Genomic DNA, 23,259 nt, shown 5'->3' on the forward strand with positions numbered 1-23,259 from the left:
ATAGCCACTGTCTCCAGGTGGCATTTCACATAGGAGTATTTGTGCTCTGAGAAGACAGGCAAATAAAGCAAACGTCAGTTGCCTTTTCGCTAACAGCCTTCAGTTAAAAAAAATCTCTTTAGAGACAAAAGAAAAATAATATTGAGTCAGAACTTGTCTTTAAGTTTAAAATATTGCTTATATTATCCAGTAATGTTTTTAACAAATTCCAGCTACCCTACAATTGACTAAATAAGAGGGGAGGGTAAGTTTAAATAACATATATTCATCATATTAATCTACTAGTATGCTCTATTAGAGAGAATATTTGGCTCTGAGTCATCTGATGTGTTATTTATCTATCTAGGCAGCTTCTTTTTGAAAACTGCCCCTTCTCCCTCTTCATCCTTCTGTCCACATATTTATGGAAGCAGATATATTCACTAAACATCTCCCTGGCCATAGCTGATGGGTTTAGGAGTTGATATACTGCCCAAATTAGATCATTCAGATTCTATCCCCAGGGAATTATTTCCCCCTTCAATGGCTTTTAGTATATTCCCAGAGTTGTACAACCATCATCACAATCAATTTCAGGACATTTATATCACCCAGAAAGAAATCTTATACCAATAGGAAATCACTCTTTATTCCTCTTCCTCCTCACCTCCACCCCTCCTGTAATGCCTCCAATCCCCAGGCCTAGGCAGCCACTATTTCTACTTTTTGTCTCTATAGATTTGTCTATTCTGGGTATTTCATGAAACTGTAATCATACAACATGTGGTGTTCTGTGACTGCCTTCTTTCACTTAGTGTAATGTTTTCAAGGTGCATCCATGAAGCAGCATGTATCAATTTTATTCTTTTTTATGGCTGAATAATATTCCAGTGTATAGATATATCACAGTTTGTTCATTTATCAGCCGATGAACACTTGGCTTGTTCCCACTTTGGGATATTATGAATAATGCTGCTTTCCATGACGATTTGTGTGTAAGTTTTTGGGTGGACATATTTTTGTATTTACCCAAGGAGGAAAATTGGTATATCATGTGATTACTCTATGCTTACATTTTGAGGAACTGCCAAACTGTTTTCCAAAATGACTGCATCAGTTTACATTCCTGTCTACAAAGAATGAGGGTGTTAATTTCTCCACATCTTCACCAACACTTGTTGGTCTATCTTTCTTATTTCAGCTATCTTAATGGGTATGCAGTGATATCTTATGTGGTTTTGATTTGCATTTCCTTGATTACTAATGATGTTGAGAATCTTTTCATGTGCTTATTGGTCATTTGTATATCTTCTTTACATAGCTATATATTGAAATCCTTTGCTCATTTTTTATTGAGTTGTAAGAGTTATATGTATTATATATATAACAAATACATAATTTATTACATATATTGTTAATATGTAACATATTACATATATAACTTACATAAATACATATTTTTTATATATATATCTTACAACTCAATAAAAAAATATTTTATCTTAAACAGCAATACCAGCCTGAGATTCACATATTTTTGATATAAGTCTCTTATTAGGTATATCATTTGTAAATATTTTCTCATTCATTAGGTTGTCTTTTCATTTCTTTATTTAGAGAAAGGGTCTCACTCTGTCAGGCTAACATGTAGTGGTGCAATCCTAGCTTACCACAGCTTTGAATTCCTGGGCTGAAGCAATTTTTCTTGACTCAGCCTCCTGAGTAGCCAGGACTACAGCTGTGCACCATCATGCCCAGTTTAATTGTTTTCTTTTATTGTTTTAAGGACAGAATCCTGCTATGTTGCTCAGGCTGGTCTCGAACTCCTGGCCTCAAGCAATCCTCCTGCTGTAGCATCCCAAAGTACTGGGATTTCAGGAATTAGCCACTGTGTTCAGCCTCTTTTCATTTTCTTACAGTAGGAGAGTTTTTTGAAGTTTTGATGTAGTTCAATTTATCTACTTTTTCTTTTGTCACTTGTAGCTTTTCATGTCTCATGAAGAAGCTATTGCCTAATTCAAAGTCATGAAGATATATTTGTGCGTTTTAATAGTTTGACAGTTTTAGGTCTATGGTCCATTTTGAGTTAATTTTTGTGTTTGATGTGAGGTAGGTGTCCTTTGGTATGTGGATAAACAGCTGCCACAGTACCATTTATCGGAAAACTACTCTTCCCTCATTGAATTGTTTTGGCACCTTTGTAGAAAGTCAAACGACCATGAATGCCAGGGTTTATTTTTGAATTGAATTTTCAATTCTATTCCAATGATCTATGGTGCCACAGTTTTTTGATTACTGTAGCTTTATAGAAAGTTTTGAAATCGGGAGGTGTGAGTCTTCTAACTTTGATTTTTATAGATAGTTTTGGCTATATTGGGTTTGTTGCATTTCCATATAAATTTTAGGATGAGCTTATCAATTTTTGCCAGACTGGCATCTGGAATTTTGATAGGGATTGTTTTGAATCTGTAGTTCCACTTGGGGAATATTACCATCTTAACAAATATCATATCTTTGTATCCATGAAGACTTGGGAGAAAGATGTGAAATGTTTCCATTTATTTAGCTCTCTAATTTCTTGCAACAATATTTTGTAGTATTCAGAGGACATTTGTATACCTTTTGTTAAATTTATTCCTAAGTATTTTATTCTTTTTGATGCTATTGTAAATTTCATCTTAGAAATTTAAAATAAAGATGAAACAATCTTAGCTTCAGTTTACCTAGTCTCTTGAATGGCTAAAATGTAAATGTAGCTATTGTTGGTGGCCATTTTCTGCTTTGTGGTAGAAGTATAAAAAAGCCACAATGTACCACAATGTAGTCTTAAAACAGAAAGCAGTCACGGAAATGAAAGATGAAGAAGACGCCCAGGATTTCTTCTTGTGCTCAAGGTTCTGATTTTAGCTCAGTTTTCAGACCAGCTGCATCTCTATCTTTTATAACAATCCTTTATTTTTCTTGTATTACCTGCACTGGATTTCTGCTCTGCTTGACTAAAAGTCCCAACTAACACACTATTGGCATGCAGAAAACAGAACCTGTTATTGCTATTATAGAAGAAATGGTCACTTCAATGTCATTCCATCTCTCAGCTCTTAATCACTCATTTTTATCTCAAGTGAAATAAACAACATAATATTTTAATGATCATCATCTATCCTGTGAAATCACCCAGGCACATTAAGGTTTTTGGCACTCTGATCATATTAAACTACTCAAATTATAACAGAAGTGCCAAAGCTATGAAAACTGGCATTAGATGTATATAATTGAGCAGAGGGTTTAATGCTCACTTCTATTGGACAGATAGTTTACTGAAATTGGCAGTTGTTAAAAATTAGCAATATAAAGTGAAGTAGTTTTAGAAACCTTTTAGCAAAGTCACCAGCCTCAATAAATCCTTTGGTGCTATGTGGGCTCTAGACCATGAATTCTCAATGCTGGTTTTGATATATATTTGTCATCAATGATTACAGGGGATATTATGAAAATTTTAAAACACATCTGGGTTGAATTTAATTATTTTAATATACATTTATAGTGTTTAAATAATGTTTTGGGAAATATAACATGTAAGTCTTTTTCCTGCAAGGTGAATCATATAACCTGAAAGCTAGCATTCCAGGGCATTTTGTAAAAGCTCAAAAAGGCTAGGATCTTACAGTGAGTGAAGCCTTCAAATCTTTGTCTATTAATTAAGCCATATGAGTAAGATAGTATTTAAAATTGTATAGGCCATCCTTTGTTTTGGTAATCTTACTTCCATAAAAATGTCCTGTCTCGGTGCAGTGGCTTATGTCTGTAATCCCAGCATTTTGGGAGGCTGAGGTGGCCAGATCACCTGAGGTCAGGAGTTTAAGACCAGCCTGGCCAACATGGTGAAACCCTGTCTCTACTAAAAATACAAAATTAGACAGGCATGGTGGCACATGCCTGTAGTCCCAGCTACCTGGGAGGCTGAGGCAAGAGAATTGCTTGAACCTGGGAGGCAGAGGTTGTAGTGAGCCAAGATCGTGCCACTGCACTCTGGCCTGGGTGACAAAGCAAGACTCCATTTCAAAAAAAAAAAAAAAAAAAAGTCAACGAAATTATCAGAGATGTGCATTGAGGATGCTCAATGCCATATTACTAAGAATAGCATGGAAAGTAGAAAGAAACTAAAAGTACAACTGGGATTACATTAACTTTGGTCTGTTCACATGATGGAAAATTAAACACCTACTAAGACTCATGTTGCAGAAAAACTTTTCATGACATGGAAAAGTTTTCCAACACAGTAAAGTGAAAAAACAGTAGTATTACACAATATTCCAATTCAGTAAAATAAATTTTATATAAGTCTCCATGTTTACACACAGAAGACAACCTTGAAGAACAATAAATTATCTTGGGTAATAGGAAGGCAATTTTATTCTCATATTCTTTTGTATTCTCCACTCAGCATTTATTACCATTCTCATAAGAAAAAGCAGATGATATTCTATAATGGCAATTATCTCTTCAGGAGACAGAACACTGTGTTTCATTCTACCTGAATTGAAGGAGACAGTATCCTAGACCTGATTCAGCTATTGAGTTCCCTCTAAGGATAAGAAAAAAAAAACTGTGTCTCCCTATGTGCCAACTTCCTGTCCTAATAATACTTGTCCTATCTACCTTTCAAGGTTGTTCTGTAACAAGGAGCTGGTGTAAGAAGCTACTTTGAAAAACATAAGAAAAGTGAAAGATATTATTATTAATAATGATTTATGTACAGGTAGTAATGACCATGTAATATTATTGGTTATTTAGTAGACATTTAGCCTATAATAATGGCATAAGTTAGTATCCAAAATTATTTTATAATAGAAGTTAGATTTTTATAAGTGTTTTGGCTGAATGGCTCCTATTTTTCTAAGATTTCTAAAGTTACAAGAATTAAGAGATCCTACTTTTCCTTCTTCTCTTTGATTTCTTTTAAAAGAGACAAAATGTGATGTGTACTAATGAAGTACTATACCACTGACAGAATTTAGTTATTTAATTTAGCACTTAAATATTTTTATTAAATTTTAAGCCAGGATGGGGGAAAGCATATAGGAAAATCTTAGGTATTCTGCTTTCTGCAATAACCCCAGTAGCTTTCTCTAGCTTCTAGAAAGGCCCAATTTGTCACACTTCAACTTCCAAGGCCAGTGTGCTCTCCCACTTTCCAAAATTGCTTTGTGCTCCACATCCCAGAACACAGAGAACTTCCTCACCTTTTGTTTTGGTCCTGAACCAATGAGCGAGGAGACATCAAAGACCCTATATGTCCCTTCCTTTTGGTCCCTAATGACAGATTGCAGTAAATCACTTTTTTCTCCCCGAGACGGAGTCTTGCTTTGTAGCCCAGGCTGGAGTGCAGTGTGCTCACTGCAACCTCCACCTCCTAGGTTTAAGCAATTCTCCTGCTTCAGCCTTTGGAGTAGATGGGATTATAGGCACGTGCCACCATGCCTGGCTAATTATTTTGTTTTTTGTTTTTGTATTTTTAGTAGAGACGGGGTTTCACTATGTTGGCCAGGCTGGTCTTGAACTCCTGACCTCGTGATCTGCTTGTCTTGGCCTCCCAAAGTGCGGGGATTATAGGCATGAGCTATGATGCCCAGTAAATCACTTCTAAAGAAAAGAAACAATCTATTTTTTTTTCAGTAAGAACATATTATTATATCCTACCATGATATAATATAGAATCCTTTCACATAAACCAATAGCTAAAATTCTATCATATGGCAGAGTCTGAACTCAGGTCTTCATATAATTCAATTCCTCACTGTGATGGTTAATATTAGGTGTCAACTTGATTGGATTGAAGGGTGCCTAGATAGTTGGTAAAGTATTGTTCTGAGTGCGTCTGTGAGGGTGTTGCCAGAGGAGACTGACACTTGAGTCAGCGGAATGGAGAGGAAGACCCACCCTCAGTGTGGGTAGGCACCATCCAATCGGAGCAACTAAGACAAAGCAGGTAGAAGAAGGTGGGATAAGCTGGCTTGCTGAGTCTTCTGGCTTTCATTTTTCTCCTGTGTTGGATGCTTCCTTCTGCTCCTCTTGCCTTTGGACATCAGAATCCAGGTTCTTCAGCCTTTGGACTCTTGGATTTACACCACTGGTTTGCCAGGGACTCTCGGGCCTTCAGCCACAGACTGAGGGCTGTACTGTCAGCTTCCCTGCTTCTGAGGCTTTCAGACTTGCACTGAGCCACTACTTCTTTCTTCCCCAGCTTGCACACAGCTTATTGCGGGACTTTGCCTTGTGATCACGTAAGCCAATTCTCCCTGAAAAACTCCTCATCATATGTACATATATCCTATTAGTTCTGTCCCTCTGGAGAACCCTGACTGATACACCCACTACATCGAATTTCTCAGAGTAATCAATCTACATAAATGCAAAATATACATATAGCTAACATTTAGTAATGGTTTACTAGGTGTCAAAAACTGTTTTGTTTTTTTTTTTTTTCAGAAGATGAAACTGAGGCCCAGGATCACTTGCCCAAAGTCACACAACTTACAGGTTGCAGAGATGGAACTCATAAAAAGATTAGCTTAATCCTTACGTATGTTTCATACTAGTCTTTACTCTGATTTGGGAACCTAATTGCCTGACATGGAAAGACATTTATTTCTACCAGAAGTAGATGTGGTATTATCTACCTCTACCTTGCCAACAGAACAAGGGCACAGACACTGAATAAACTGTCTGAACAAAAAAGCTGTCTGAATATCCACTTCTAAGTTTTAATTGGTGAATATCAATATTTCATTGAGCTGTTGGGAATCTGGTGGTTTTCCCATAGGATATTGACATTGTCAGAAACATAACAGTAAAGGATATTCCACAACAAGGAGAAAAATGTGAGTATATTATGCAGGTTCTTAATACAATGATAAGTGAATATGTAAGAGAAGGTAAGAAAAGAGGCATCAAGAATACATACATGGATTCTTAATCTAGTGATGACATGTAGCTCCTAACAGCTCCTTACATAAACAGAAATATGAAAAACAAGTATCTGGAGGCACTGGAAAGTGATGAAAGTGATACTGGAGGAGAATTACCTCTTGCAAGAAGGGAATGGTACTGGATGAATTTCCTGATCTTTTACAACCTTCAGCCTGATGCCAAGTTTTGGTCTTTGCCTTGATGGCTAAATTCAGACAGAACACCTGTAGTCTTATTGGCTTGATGTTCAGAGGACAAAGTTTAGAGAAACTAGAGGTGTTGGAAAACAATGGAGAAAATTTCAAAAAGAAGAGATTCAGAAAGTGGAAGCACCCGTTTCTATGTATAAATTCTGCCCACTAGGCAGGAACCAAAAACCAAATACCACATGTTCTCACTTACAAGTGGGAATTGTGATGAGAACATATGAGCACATAGAGGGGAACAACACACACTCAGGCCTGCTGGCGAGTGAAGGGAGAAGATCAGGAAAAATAACTAATGGTTCCTGGGCTTAATGCCTGGGTGATGAAATAATCCATACAACAAAACCCCATGATACAAGTTTACCTATATAACAAACCTGCACATGTACCCTTGAAATTCAAATGAAAGTTAAAAAACAAAACAAAACAAAAACTTCTGCCCAAATGGATTTCTGAACTGTGCACGGGTAGGGAAGACTCCAAGTAGCCCATGCAAGGCTAAAAAAAGGTGTAAATTAACATTTTAGCTGTAAGCCACTGCAGAGAAGGCAAACTTATTGAGTTTAGTCAAGTTAAATGCTACTTGGAAAAAAAAAAAACTAGTACTCTTCAGAGAGAGACAACAGAATGCAGAATCTCTATCATTCACAATGTTTCCAACCCTATCTTAAATTACTCAACATATGAAGAAATAATCCACCAAGAGAAAAAAAAATCTATAGAGACCAACTTAAAGATGACTTAGATGTCAGACTTGTCAGTCAAGGTTTATTTTTTAAACACATATAATGAGCAAAAAGAAAGAAAATCTCAGAACTTTAAAAATGAACTCAGGCTGGGGATGAAGGCTCATACCTGTAATTCTCTTACAATCCACTTGAGCTCAGGAGTTCAAGACCAGCCTGGGCAACATGGTGAAACCCCATCTCTACAAAAAATGCAAAAACTATAGCCAGGCATGGTGACATGAGCCTGCGGTCCTAGCTATTTGGGTGGCTGATGTGGGAGACTTGCTTGAGCCCTGGAGGGGCAGGGTGCAGTGAGCTGAGATCTCGCCCACTGCACGAAGAGTGAAACCCCATCTCAGAATAAAAATAAACAATGAACCGGATATAAAGTCCATAACTGTGTTAGGCTGTTCTTGCATTACTATAAAGAAATGTCTGGGACTGGGTAACTTATTTATAAAATACGTTTGACTGGCTCACAGTTCTGCAGGATTTACAGGAAGCATGGTACCAGCATGAGTTTCTGCTGTGGGCTTCAGGAAACGTAGGAGAGAAAGGGGTGGGGGGAGGGAGGGAGAGAGAGAGAGAGAGAGAGAGGTGCCAGACACTTTTAAACTAAACAAACAGATCTCCCTTGAACTTACTCATTGCCAATGGTATGACACTAAGCCATTCATGAGGGATATATCCTCATGATGCAGACACCTCCCACCACCCCACCTCCAACACTGGAGATCACATTTCAAAATAAGATTTGGCAGCTACACAGATCCAAACCATATCAATAACTGAAAAATATAATATCTGAAATAAACTTTTAGAGCCTAGCATATTGAGATGACAGAAGAAAGAGTAAGTAAATTTTAAATTGCTTAATAATAACCATTTCCAAGCTGAAGAACACAGAGGAAAACTACTAGAAAAAAAAATAAAAATCACAGAAACTCAGGGACATGTGGGACAATATAAAACTATTTAACATATATATAATTTGAGTTTTTGGATGAAAGGAAAGAATAAAGCAAACATTTTTAGGAAAATAATAACAGAAAATTTTTCAAAATTTGATAAAAGATAAATAAACAGATTTAGGACTGTCAGCAACCAAAAGCCATATTCATTGAAAACCACACCTAGGCAGATCATAATCAAACTGCTGAAGACCAAGATTAAAAATAAAATCTTTAAAGCAGCCAGAGCAAGATGGTATATTACCTACAGGAAAACAACCTGAATTATTGCTGACTTCTCATCAGAAACAACGGAGGCCATAAGACAATATCTTTAAAGTGCTAAAAGGTTTTGTAAAAAAAATCCAGGGCTAGGTGCAGTGGCTCAAGACTGTAATCTCAGCATTTTGGGAGGCAGAGGTAGAAGGACTGCTTGAGCTCAGGAGTTTGAGACCAGCCCTGGCAACACAGGGAGACGGTGTTTCTTTAAAAAAAAAAAAAAAGAAAAAAAAAAAAAGAAAAAAAAAAAAAAGAAAAAAAATTAGCTGAGCATGGTTGCATACATCCGTGGTCCTAACTACTTGGGAAGCTGAGGTGGGGGAATCTCTCGGGAATTCAATGCTACAGTGAGCCATGATCATACTACTGTACTCCAGCCTGAGTAATGAAGTGAGACTGTCTCAAAAAAAAAAATCCCTTGAATCCAGCAAAAAATTATTTAAGAAAAATGGTGAAATACATTTCAAACAGATAAAAAAAATTCAGAAGAAATACAGAGACTTTGGCACATGATCAAGCCTAAGAACTTGTCTCTAAAAGAACCATTGGATTAAATAAAGTAAAACCTAAGAATGCAAGTCAATTCTTTCCTTCCTTCCCCTTCCCCTTCCCCTTCCCCCCCCTTCCCCTTCCCCTTTTCCCTCCCCTTCCCCTTCCCCTTCCCCTTTTCCCTCCCCTTCCCCTTCCCCTTCCCCTTTTCCCTCCCCTTCCCCTTCCCCTTTTCCCTCCCCTTCCCCTTCCCCTTCCCCCTCCCCTTTCCCTTCCCCTTCCCCTTCCCCTTTTCTCTCCCCTTTCCCTTCCCCTTCCCCTTCCCCTTCTCCTTCTCCTTCCCCTTTTCCCTCCCCTTTCCCTTCCCCTTCCCTTCCTTCCTCTCTCTTTCTTTTTCTCTTTCTCTCTGTCTCTCCCTCTGTCTCGCTCTCTCTCTTTCTCATTCTCTCTCTCTCTTTCTCTCTTTCTTTCTCCAAAGTCTCACTTTGTTGCCCAAGCTGGAGGTGGTGTGATCTCTGCTCATGACTGTAATCTCAGCACTTTTGGAGGTGGAGGCAGGAAGATCACTTGAGGTCAGGAGTTTAGACCAGCCTGGCCAACATGGTGAAGCCTAAACGTATAAAAATTAGCCAACGGTGTTGACGTGTGCCTGTAATCCCAACCACGTGAGAGGTTGAGGCGGAGAATTGCTTAAACCTGGGAGGCAGAGGTTGCAGTGAGCTGAGATCATGCCACTGCACTCCAGCCTGGGTGACAAAGTGAGACTCCATCTCAAAATATATCATGATAGCAAAAATGATGGTGATAGAGTGATAAATGTTTCAGTGGTCTTCCCAGACATTTTATGTAAAATGAAACAATATTAAGACTAAGTAGATTGTGAAAAGTTAAGAATGTCACATTGTAATCCCTGAAGAAACCGTAAGAAATGGAAAGATGTTAGCTCATAAGTCAACAGATACATTTAGATGGAATTCAAAAAATATCCAGTTAATTCAATAAAAGGCAAAAAAGATGATCCAGAGGAATAAAAATCAGAGTGGACATAGAGAAAACAAGTGGCAGAATAGTAGACCTGAATTGAACTATATCATTGAACTAAATGTATATGGATGAAATAATCCAATTAAAAGGCAGAACCTGTTAGAATGGATTTTAAAAAAAGCGATATCCAACCATATGCTGTCTCTAGTATACATACTTTAAATACTAATAAGAGAGAGGGTAAAATCTCTCTCTTTTGGATGAATCAGAAAGCTACATCCTGCAAACTGTAAGCTTTAAAATGTTGGAGTAGGTATATTAACATTAGACAAAGTAGACATCAAAGCAAAATGTATTATCAGAGATAAACAGGACTATTTCATGATGGTAAAGGGTCCATTATCAGGAAGGCATAACAAATATAAATGTAAATATGCCTACTAATAGTGCATTAAAATACATGAAGTAAAAATCAACAGGATTGAAGAGGGCAATAGAGAAATCCACAGTTCTTAGATATTTTAATTTTCCTTTTTTAGCAACTGATAAAACAACTACACACAAACAAAAATCAGTAACGATATGAAAGATTTGAAAATAGTATCAACCCTTGACCCAGTTGACATTTATAAAACACTTCACCCAACAAGAGCAAAATAAACATTCTTTTCAAGTACGGCATATTCATTATTAATACATGTACCACAGCCATTTGGTGGGCCAGAGCAAGAATCTCAACAAATTTAAAAGAATTAAAATTATTCACAGTGTGTCATCTGACCAGACAGAAATCAAATCAGAAATAAGTTTAAAAATATATATATAACTCAAATTCTTGGAACTTAAACAGCATACTTACAGATAAGTTAATGATCAAATAAAAAGTTACAAAGAAAATTGCAACATATTTTTAACTAAATGATAAAGATACAATATGTCAAAATTTATGGGGGGCAGCAAAAGCAATGAATGCTTCAGGGAAAATTTATAGCTTCATACACATGAGGAAGAAATAAAGGCTTAAAATCAATGGTCTAAATTTTCTGTTAATAAACTAGAAAAAGAAGAACAAATTAATGTCAAAGTAAGTCAGATGAAGAAAATCATGAAAGTTGGAAGCCAAGAATCAGAAAACATATGCATAATTGGGAAAATCAAGAAAGCCAAATCACTAACTAGAAAGATATGTGTGTGTATAAAGGCAGAAGACAAATTACCAATACCAGGAATATTATTCTAGAATAACCAAGAGAAGTTATTCTATAGACACTGAAAGGATAATCATGAAATTAAAAATAATCCATGACATTTTTAAAAATGAAGTAAAATAGAGAAGTTTGAAAAATACAACTTACAAGAACTGAAAAAATATGAAACTGAAAATTTGAATATCTCTATTTCTACTAGAGACATTGAATTAGTTGTGAGAAAGTTTTCTATAGTGAAAACTCCAAAACGAGATAGTTTTATTAGTAAATTCTATTATTTAAAGAAGAAATAATAATGCCAATAATGTACAAATTCTTTTAGAAAATAAAGTAGAAAGAATACTTTTAAACACATAAGGCTAGTATAATCCTGTCATCAAAATCTGACAAAGATATTACAAAGAAAAAAAATACCTCATGAACATAGATTTAAAGTCCTTAACAAAATATTAGCAAGTGAATCAAACAGCATATAAAACGAATGCTCTATCTTGACTTAGCAGGGATTATTCTAGGAAGTTAAGGTTGGTTTAACATTAAAAAAAATCAATTATTATCATTTGTCGAATAGACAGAATTAGGTGAACTGGCTTTTCTATATGACAAAACATTATATACTCATTTAAAAATATCATATTTTATCTCAATATATTATCCTGAAGAGATTTGTAATGGTGGGGGGAGGGCAAAAAGGGGAGAAGGGAGAAAAACTATAAAGGAAAATATACACTCCTATAGTTTGGATGTGTGCCCCTGCCAAAATCTCATATTGAAATGTAATCACCAATGTTGAAGGGGGTGCCTGGTGGGAGGTGATTGGATCATGGGGGTGGATTTCTCATAAATGGCTTAGTGCCATCCCTCATAATACTGTCCTCATGATAGTGAGTTCTTGTGAGATCTGGTCACTTAAAATTGTTTGGCCCTTCAGGTCACTCTCTTGCTCCTGCTCTAACCATGTGGCATGCCTGCTCCCCTTTCAACTTCTGCCATGATTGTAAGTTTCCTGAGGCCACCCCAGAAGCTCAGCAGATGCTAGTACCATGCTTCCTATATAGCCTGCAGAACCATGAGCCATTTAAATCTATTTTGTTTGTAAATTACTCAACCTTAGGTATTTCTTTATAGCAGGGTGAGAACAGACTAATATATATACAGAATAAAGCTTATGAGTTAGTGGCTTATTATTATTACTGTTGTTAACCTTTCAATAATATGTGCATAGAGGAGCTGCCCCTCTATGTAGCTCAGGTATATTTCTTTTTAAAATTCTGGAAACAATCATTTCTAAAGAATCTGAAATGATTTGCACATAACTGCCTGTATGGCACTACTAAAACGCAGTATTTTAAAAAATTATTATGTTTTTCATTGGGGTTCACAAAGAAGGAACTTAAATGTTCAAAAATTAAGGGCTGATGTTGATACAGAGAAAGACAGCAACATTTCCGTAGTATTGTATGAACAAATGAGATTCACTTCTCAGAGTATTTCATCCTGTCATATGGGGTATTACTTACTGGTTAACAGACCAGAGAAAATAATGACACCTGCTAATTTACCCAGGGCTTGTTATTCACCAGGCACTAATCTGAGTACTAGACATGCACTACCTAATTTTATTTTGCTATCTTCTGATAACAACCCTAATGCTAGCACATAAGCATTGCACATAAGCATTGTACAACACATTGTAAATAGGAAGAAAGTGAGGCACAAAGAAGTTTAGTACCTTACCCACAGTCACACAGCAAGTAAGATGGCAGAGCCAGGATCTGAATCTAGGCAGCTGGCTCCAAGCCTGTAGTGAAAATTGTTTAGACATGACTCTGAAAAACATTTTTTATCTGATATTCATATGTCTTTGGTACATTTAATATGCTTCACCCCAAATATCTGATATTCATATGTCTTTGGTACATTTAATATGTTTCATGCCAAACTGTAAAGATTGAAGTACTTATTTATTTATTTATCTGTTTATGAGATGGAGTCTTGCTCTACTCCCCAGGCTGAAGTGCAGTGGCATGATCTTGGCTCACTGCAATCTCTGCCTCCTGGCTTCAAGCCATTCTCCTGACTCAGCCTCCCAAGTAGCTGGAACTACAGGCATGCATCACCATGTCCAGCTGATTTTTGTATTTTTTGGTAGAGATGGGGTTTCACCATGTTGGCCAGGTTGGTCATGAACTCCTGACCTCAAGGGATCTGCCTGCCTCGACTTCCCAAAGTGCTGGGATTACAGGTGTGAGCCTAAAGTACATTTTTATAACTACAAGAATCTATAAAACAAATAATTTAAACCTATTCATCCAAATACGTACTAGAGAATGAAATTAACTCACATATTCCACAAAGGGTGTGGATAAAAGAATACTAAATGTAAGGTGAAATGATTATAAAACAATATTAAATGTAAGGTGAAATCCTTGAAGAAGGCAGAAATGATTGAAGACAGCTTCCTCGGGATAAAACTCAAAGAAATTTCATGAGAGGCATGGGTATATTAGAGCAGATGCTCAATTTGCACAAGAGATAGGGGCTGAAACCTCTCAAACATTTCTGAAAGCTATCCTACCTTATAATGCAGTCAAGGTAATCAACATTTAAGGGTTCCTTCAGACACTTAAGGAGGGTTACCAGACTCACGATATACTCATTGCTAAGGCAGGGCTGGGGATACAGAAGAAAACAGAATCAGGACTTCAGCTCGTGAGCAAGTTCCTTTCAAAGGCATTCTGCTGCTTCCCAAGGCATCTAGAAAATGTTTACTCAGTTTTAAAGTAGATATACAAGAAAAAAACAAACAAATCCATTGAAAAGTGGGTCAAGGATATAAACAGACACTTCTCAAAAGAAGACATATATGAGGCCAAAAAATACATGAAAAAATGCTCATCATCACTGGTCATTAGAGAAATGCAAATCAAAACAACATTGAGATATCATCTCATGCCAGTTAGAATGGAGATCACTAAAAAATCTGGAGACAACAGATGCTGGAGAGGATGTAGAAAAATAGGAACACTTTTACACTGTTGGTGGGAGTGTAAATTAGTTCAACCATTGTGGAAGACAGTGTGGCTATTCCTCAAGGATCTAAAAATAGAAATTCCATTTGACCCAGCAATCCCATTACTGGGTATATACCCAAAGGACTATAAATCGTTCTATTATAAAGACACATACACACGTATGTTCATCTCAGCACTGTGTACAATAGCAAATACCTGGAACTAACACAAATGCCCACTGATGGTAGACCGGACAAAGAAAATGTGGCACATATACAGCATGGAATACTACACAGCCATAAAAAATGATGAGTTCGTGTCCTTTGTAGGGACTTGGATGAATCTGGAAACCATCATTCTCAGCAAACTGACACAAGAACAGAAAACCAAATACCGCATGTTCTTACTCATAGGCAGGTGTTGAACAATGAGAACACGTGGACACAGGGAGAGGAGCATCACATACTGGGGTCAGTTGTTGGGGGCTGGGGCGGGACAGCAGGGAGTGGGGAGGGTGGGGAGGGATAACGTGGGGAGAAATGCCAGATATAGATGAAGGGGGAATGGAGGCAGCAAAGCACCTTGCCATATATGCACCTATGCAACAACCCTGCATGATCTGCACATGCACCCCAGAACCTAAAGTACAATTAAAAAAAAGAAGAAAAAAAAAAGAAAATGTTTACTCAGAGTCTTCTAGGCATCAGGAATATAATAGCTGGAATAAAAACACTAAGCATATTCCAGGCTTTAGAACTACAGGGTATGAGTCAAGATTAAATATTAATATTACATTGTTTTGTGTCCAAATTAAATATTGAGATATGTTGTCAGGAGCTACTCTTCACCTATGACTTCTGCTCCTCCTTCGGGTTTCAGGATGAATACAACTTCCTATTACCTTCCTTTGTCATCTTTGTTAAGGTTTGCAATTGCAGCATTATTTGCCTGCCTTATTAATTATTTATTTACTGTTTACCTCCTCTGAACCAGAAGTCAGGAACTTTGCCAGTCTCACTCAGAACTGCATCCTCATAATGGTGTCTGAATCCTAGGATAATGCCTGGTGAAAAACAGGAGCTTAATAAATGACTAAATGAATGAATATACAAATGAATGAATGAATGATGCAGAACTTAAATGTGGATGTAGGGTGATCAGTAAGCTTCAGTCACTAGGTAATTCACTCATACTCAAATACTAGTTTTACAGGCTACAGTATAAGTGGCTCAGCAAAATTATAAGCAATTATATTCACAAACCTGCTATCTCTTGAATTGCTGAAACTAGAAATATCAAGTGTGCAAACTCAGAATCTTGTGTGCAGCAAGTCAAATCCTAGTGCATATAAGAATTACCTAAGGAGCTTTCAAAATGTCAATTCCTAGCTTCCACTCTGCCTGTGCTAAAATGACCAGTAGACAGAGAATTAGGGAATCTGGAATCAAATCCCAACTCTGGAAAGACTATGTGAACCTGGGCATGGTATTTATCATTTGTTTGCTTCTCTGCAAAATGAGAGAAATAGATTAAATAAATTTTGACTTTCTTTCTAACTGTGTATGTGGGTCTGTATGCATTTAAGCACTGTGTTAGGCCTTACACTGAGTATAAAGAAATGTAATTTATAGTTAAAGTCTAACTGACACAAACAAAAGTTGTATGTATTTACAGAGCATAATGTGATATTTTGATACATGTATATACTATAAAATGATTAAATCAAAGTAATTAACATATCCATCCCCTTACATACTTAAAATGTTTTTGTGGTGAGAACAATTAAGATAGACTTTTTTGGCAATTTTCAAGTATACAATTCATGATTATTAACTATAATCCCCATGCTGTATAATTGGTCTCCAGAGAGTATTCATTTTGTTTAAATGAGGCTTTGCACCCTTTGACCAACATCTCCCCTTCGGAAGAAAATCATTTAAACAAAACAAAAACTAAGCTAAATAAGAGTACCAAATGACAGTTTAGAGTTACCACGTTTCTTGGACCCTAAGATGTACACCTTTCCTTACATATTTAATGTTTTTGAAATTGAGATGCATCTAATGATTAAAATTTTTAAAAAGCTTACAAAGAGGATAAATAAATTGTGACATCGTCATCTTTCCCTGCATATTAAGTAAATGAACCCATTTCTAGAAAGGACACCTCGCATTGCTCCTGTGAATCTTAACTGAACCTGGGGACACCTAACAGTTGCTTTACGCATTTAGGAAACATTTCAGGTGTTTTCTAAAATGATAATACTGTGATGTAATCCTGAAACAAAAATATATCTGGTAAGCAGAGGACTACTGGTAACACAGCAGGCAACACAAATAACAGCAGCGGAATCTGCAAAATTTGTCAGGATAACTCATGAAAATTCAAAGTGAGGAGCTGACATTTTTGATTTATGTATCTTGAAAGGCTATTATGTATCTTGAAAGGCTAGGTTGCTGAACACCTGCCTATCAAAAACCCCTGTCACTTTTAAGAGAAGCTAAATATGTAATTACATTTAAGAAGAAAGCAAAATGATATGCTCAGTCAAATAGAAAATGCAGAGGAAGCCTCAGTATGCTTTAATATACCTCAAGAGGAATCTGTCAGAGAGTATATCAGTGGTTGCCTGGGGATGGGGTAGGGAAGAGGGAAGGAGGGATGACAAAGTGGGTACATAGAAATTTTTGGGGGTGATGGATATGCTCATTATCTTGATTGTGGTGAGAGTTTCATGGGTAAATACAAACATCAACATGTCAACTTATTTATTTTAAATATGTGCATTTTGGTGTACTTCAATTATTCTTAAAAAAACTGAAAAGGTGCTTATTTTGTCAATAATGAAAATCCACAGAGGACAAGGTCAGAGGGATGGATTATTGAAGGCAGTAAGTCATGAGATGACATGCTGAATGATTGAGGAAACTCTTCAGAATCTGAATAACGATATCATTATCACCTTCATCACCAACACTAGCATTTGTTAAGCTCTCACTCTTTGTGGCATTCTACAAGAAATTTTACTGTATCATCTCATTTAATCATCACAACCACGCTGGATGGTTTATCTCACTATTATCTCCATTTTACATTTATTTTATGAAGAAATGAAGGTAGGTAAAGGTTAAAACTTGCCCTGGATTGCAAAACTAATAATGCAAGATCTGAACCAGTCAGAATCCATACTCTTAAACCACTCCTCTAGATGGCCCTTAGCACTGAGAATAAGATACTTAAATGTTGCTATTCGACAGGATTTCTCATGTTGCTAGTTAAGGTTAGAATAAAGAGCAATGACATTTCTTTAAAAGTTCTGTAACTTGATTAAATCATAGATCTAGCAGCCCAATTCACAAAATACAGAATCAGCCCAAATGCCCATCAAGCAATGAGTGGATAAAGAAAATGTGATACTTGTGTGTGTGTGTGTGTTTGTGTGTATATATATATGATATGTGTGTGTATGTGTGTGATATATAGCTGAGAAGTATTCCATAGTATATAAATGAGATATGTATATGATATACATATCATATATAGTATTTGTATATATCTGTATATATATAGTATCTGTGTGTATATATAGTATCTATATATATCATATATATATATCTCATTTATATACCATGGAATACTTCTCAGCCATCTCTCTCTCTCTCTCTCACACACACACGCACACACATATATCATATATATATATATATCTCATTTATTTGTATACCATGGAATAATTCTCAGCCATATATCTCTCACACACCGCCCCCCCATGGAATTCTACTCAGTCATAAAAAAGAACAAAGATAATGATATTTATAGCAGCCTGGATGGAATTGGAGACCATTATTCTAATTGAAGTAACTCAGAATGGAAAATCAAACATCATATGTTCTCACTCACAAATGGAAGCTAAGCTATGAGGGTGCAAAGGCATAATAATAATGCAATGGACTTTGGGGATTCGGTGAAAAGGGTGGGAGTGGGGTAAGGGATAAAAGAATATACATTGGGTACAGTGTACACTGCTTGGGCTGTGGGTGAACTAAAATCTAAGAAATCATCACTGAAGAACCAAATACCACCTGTCCCCCAAAAACCAATTGAAATTAAAAAAGTTCTATAACTTTAAAGGCCTACATGAATATATCAAATATCTGGCATATTAGGGGGTAGCCATAAGTTGAAAGTCTACCCTAAAAACAGTACTTGAGGACTTTGGATGGGTTTGTAGTTTGATCATTCTGTAGTTAGGGTTTTCAATTGTAGTGAGCAAGGGACAGATATGCCTCAATTTTGGTTTAGTATTTCATTACTTTTTAAGAAAACAGATGGTGAATCGAAGAGTCTAGGGGGACTTGGAAACATTAAACATTTCTAAGCATCATGCTCTGTGAGGCGTATATTCTTGGTTGTTGCCTTATTTATATAACATAAAATCTATTATTTTAGCCATTTTTAAGTCTACAACTCAATGATATTACATACACTTGTTGCCTTTTTTCAAAGGTAGTATTTCCTCCTGAGGAGACACTTGCATGGTGGTAAAGTTGCATGCATGCTGCAGTCAAAAAGATTAGTGTTTGATTTCTACTTCTGTCTCTTTCTAGTGTATGACCTTGGACAATTTAAAAACCTCTCTATCCTTCAGTTTCCTCATCTGTAAAATGATGTTGATAAAAGCCTACCAGATAGTACTGTTGTAAGCATTAATTGATATAGTTTCTGGCATGGAGTGAAAGGCTTTCAGTATGCTATAGAAAATGTAGCTATTATAAATCCATCAAATGTTTCTCTAAGTCAGTGGTTCTTAACCTCTTGGAGAAAGGTGAACCTAAGGGGGTCTTGAATTGAACTTGAGGGGTCCTATAAGTGACCTAAAGGATGCATAAGTTCATGTACCTTCCCTTTGTAAGTGTTTGGGAAAAAGATACATAACTTTCATCATATTTACAAAGTAGTATTAGAAATACAATGGTGAAAACAGAAAACTCATTAGAGAAATACATGTAACCAGATCAATCTTGCGTAATCTGCTATTCAGGGGCTTTGACCATTGACCTAAGTTTTCCCCCTTCCCTCTGTAGGGGTTGTGGGTAAGTAGAAGAGCAAAAGGCTTATTCTTTGCCTTAGGGATACCTAATGGTGTTGCATATAATGGGGTATGAGTCAATACTCCCAGGAGTTGTGGCTTGCAGTCTGCAGAGTTTGACCTATTTTTTCCCCATACCCTTGGCATAGTGAAGCTGCATGGTCCCGGGGACACAGTGCTAACTGGACAGCAGGGTTGCTATGGGGGTGTGCATGAGAAGACAAGGAGTTCATAGAGTTAAGATGGCTTCACAGCCTGTGCCCTCACGTGCCTCGCTGGACCCTAGCCTTTCATAGTATAGCACCCTGTACATATGTCTAACAGGATCAGCTGGGGAACTTGCAAATATGTAGACTCTCACTCAGTAGGTCTGGGGTGGGGCTGAGATTCTGTGTTTCTAACAAGTTCCCAGGAGATCACACTTGGAATAGTGAGGCTCTAACCTTTTCATGTTAGTTTACTTGTCTGTTTCCCCAATTGTCTCTGGGCAAAATGAAGGCAAGGGACAGGACCTTATCGTATTCTCTTTCTGAGGGCTTAGTAAAGAGGTAAATTCTTAATAAGTGAATGCTTCATGAGTGTAAGGAAGAAAAGAGGAAAAAAAGGAAGAAGGAGAAAGGGATGGAAGAAAGGAGGAAACAAAAGAAGGAAGGGTCGGGCAAGGTTGTTCACACCCGTAATCCCAGTACTTTGGGAGGCTGAGACAGGTGTATTGCTTGGGCCCGGGAGTTTGAGGCCAGCCTAGGCAAATGACAAAACGCCATCTCTACAAAAAATTAGCCAGGCATATGGTAGCACACGCCTGTGGTCTCAGCTACTTGGGAAGCTGAGTTGGGAGGATCACCTGAGACTGGGGAGGTCGAGGCTGTCACGAGCCATGATAATGCTACTGTACTCCAGCCTGGGTGACAGAGCAAGATGCTGAGAAAAAGAATAGGCCTGGCATGGTGGCCCAAACCTGTAATCCCAGCACTTTGGGAGGCCGAGGCAGGCAAATCACCTGAGGTTAGGAGTTCGAGACCAGCCTGGCCAACATGGTGAAACCCTGTCTCTACTAAAAGTACAAAAATTAGCTGGGCATGGTGGTAGGTGCCTATAATCCCAGCTACTTGGGAGGCTGAAGCAGGAGAATTGCTTGAACATGGGAGGTGGAGGTTGCAGTGAGCCGAGATCGTGCCACTGCACTCCAGCCTGGGTGACAGAGTGAGACTCTGTCTCAAAAAAAAAAAAAAAAAGAAAGAAAGAAAGAAGAAAAAAAAGAATAAGGAAGGAAGGAGAGGGAAGGAGAGAATAGAAAGAATGGAAAAAAGAAGAAAGGTAGTTTTTGAGCAGAAAGGGGTTGTACACTGGAGGTAAGCCTATAGTTGTCATGAATATATACATTTTCTAGATACATTTCTGCCTCTAAGATTAAAGTCTCTTTCCTCTCTGAGACTCGAAGAAGACTCTCTGCCAGATAAAGGGGAGGAAATAGAAGTCACCAAGCTGACCACTAATCAAGAGACTGAAGTTTGTCTCCAAGAGATAATTCTCTAATTCCTACAAAATGAGAACATTTGCTGTATAATGAAATTCATTGTGTAGAACATGCCCTGAGCATAAAAATCTACAAGACACAGACAGCTGCTCACAGGGCCATTTTTAAACACCTTCTTTTGGAGTAGGTTGTTCTTTGACATGGACTGTAAAGTTTTACTTACACAGTTATTTTAGCACCTTTACTGCAAACGCATAAAAATTAAAGCCTCAAGGAAAGAATGAAGGTTCTGAAAATGTTCTTCATAGAGGCAGACACAAACTGGGGTTGAAAAGCCCAATTATCTTCTGTCACTTATATCACTGTAGTTGGAAACAGCTTTAACACCAGGAGTGACCACATATTACCTATCCCGCTCAGAGTCACCACTGGATTTACTTTCTAGTAGATGATTTAACAGACAGAGAATGTGAGTGTCACTGGTTAGAACGTCGTTTCTAGGTGTCACATGATTTCGTCAGGCGATGATGAATCACACTGTGGCTCTCACATCGACTTTCCCATGACCTCTGAGCAACAAGGAAAAGCCTAAGAACAATTCTGGGCATTTGATTTCCCCAACAAAGCAACAGAAGGTCCAGATTAAACTGGCCTCTTTGAAACTTAAAAGGAACCACCATTTGTTATCTTTTAGTAGGGTGAGCTGACTAATGGGCAGTGAATAATCACAACACAATTCACTGATTAAATGTGTAGCCATTGTAAATGCAGATCCAAACCCGTAGAAAGAAATAAATGCAGATCCTTCTTGAGTTTCGCTGATTCTGCTTGTAAGTTTTGTATTTACAAAGAAAGTAAAAACTGCCAAGGCAACTGCCAAGGCAATTTTTAAGAAAGAGCTTAAGAGGAAAAAGCAAACCTTTAGCACAAGTTCTAAATGCAGTTAGCTTATTCAACATTATCTTGTTACGACCCATCTTATGCCACATCCCAAAAAGGGCACAGAAACTGGAAAATAGCAATTCATCCTGACTAAAATGTCAACTGAAACGTCTCAAAGTTGCCATGATGATGATAACGGTGATGATGACAGCAACTAAGTTGCCATCGACGGGGTACTCTAAGTATTCTTCATATATTAAGTTGTGTACTCCTCAACAAAATATAAAACCTGCTTATTAACTCCATTTTTACATGAGGAATCTGAGATATACAGAGTTTAAATAACTTGTCTAAAATTACGTAGGTGGTTAATGGCACAATTTACTCAACTTTGGCTAATCTGGCTCTGGCACATGTGCTTTTGAGTCCTCCTAGCATTGATACTGATGATATGAATATACTAAATGACATGCTCCCATGACACTGCAGATTCCATGGTATTTACTTCAACTGTCTATCAAGTAGCTCTCCTGGCTCTAATAGTCCATAAGATTATGAACCTCATGGAATAGTCTCATTCCATGAGCAATGGCTCAGTAGGCAAATGACTTCAGTTGAAGTGGTTCCGTCCATGTCAACCCAATAAGTGACTATTAAGTCCTGGGTGTGGCACAAGAGAGAAGAGAGGGTGGTGGGGGGAAAAACATTAAAAAACATAGAAAGTTGTCCCTGTCCTTATGCCACATCTTCTAGAAGATGTGCTTGAGCTAAAGATGCTTGGACGTTGAGAGTTTTTGCCAAAGAGGACTGTATTACCACTCTAAAGGGAAGCCAAGAATGATGGAGGCGATTTTCACTGTCTAACATTTTTTCGCCCTTCTATTGGTAACTGTATCCTGAACTTCTTTCAAAGCACCTAATCTCATGTTTCCCCAAGATGTACAGTTTTGCTTTGGTGTCAGAGGATAGGCAAGTGCCCTGAGTTCTGCCATTCAGAGTCATCCT

Source organism: Aotus nancymaae, unplaced genomic scaffold, assembly GCF_030222135.1.
Source record: "Aotus nancymaae isolate 86718 unplaced genomic scaffold, 86718_ANA_hifiasm-v0.15.2.pri h1tg000046l, whole genome shotgun sequence".
In the NCBI taxonomy this organism is placed as follows: domain Eukaryota; kingdom Metazoa; phylum Chordata; class Mammalia; order Primates; family Aotidae; genus Aotus; species Aotus nancymaae.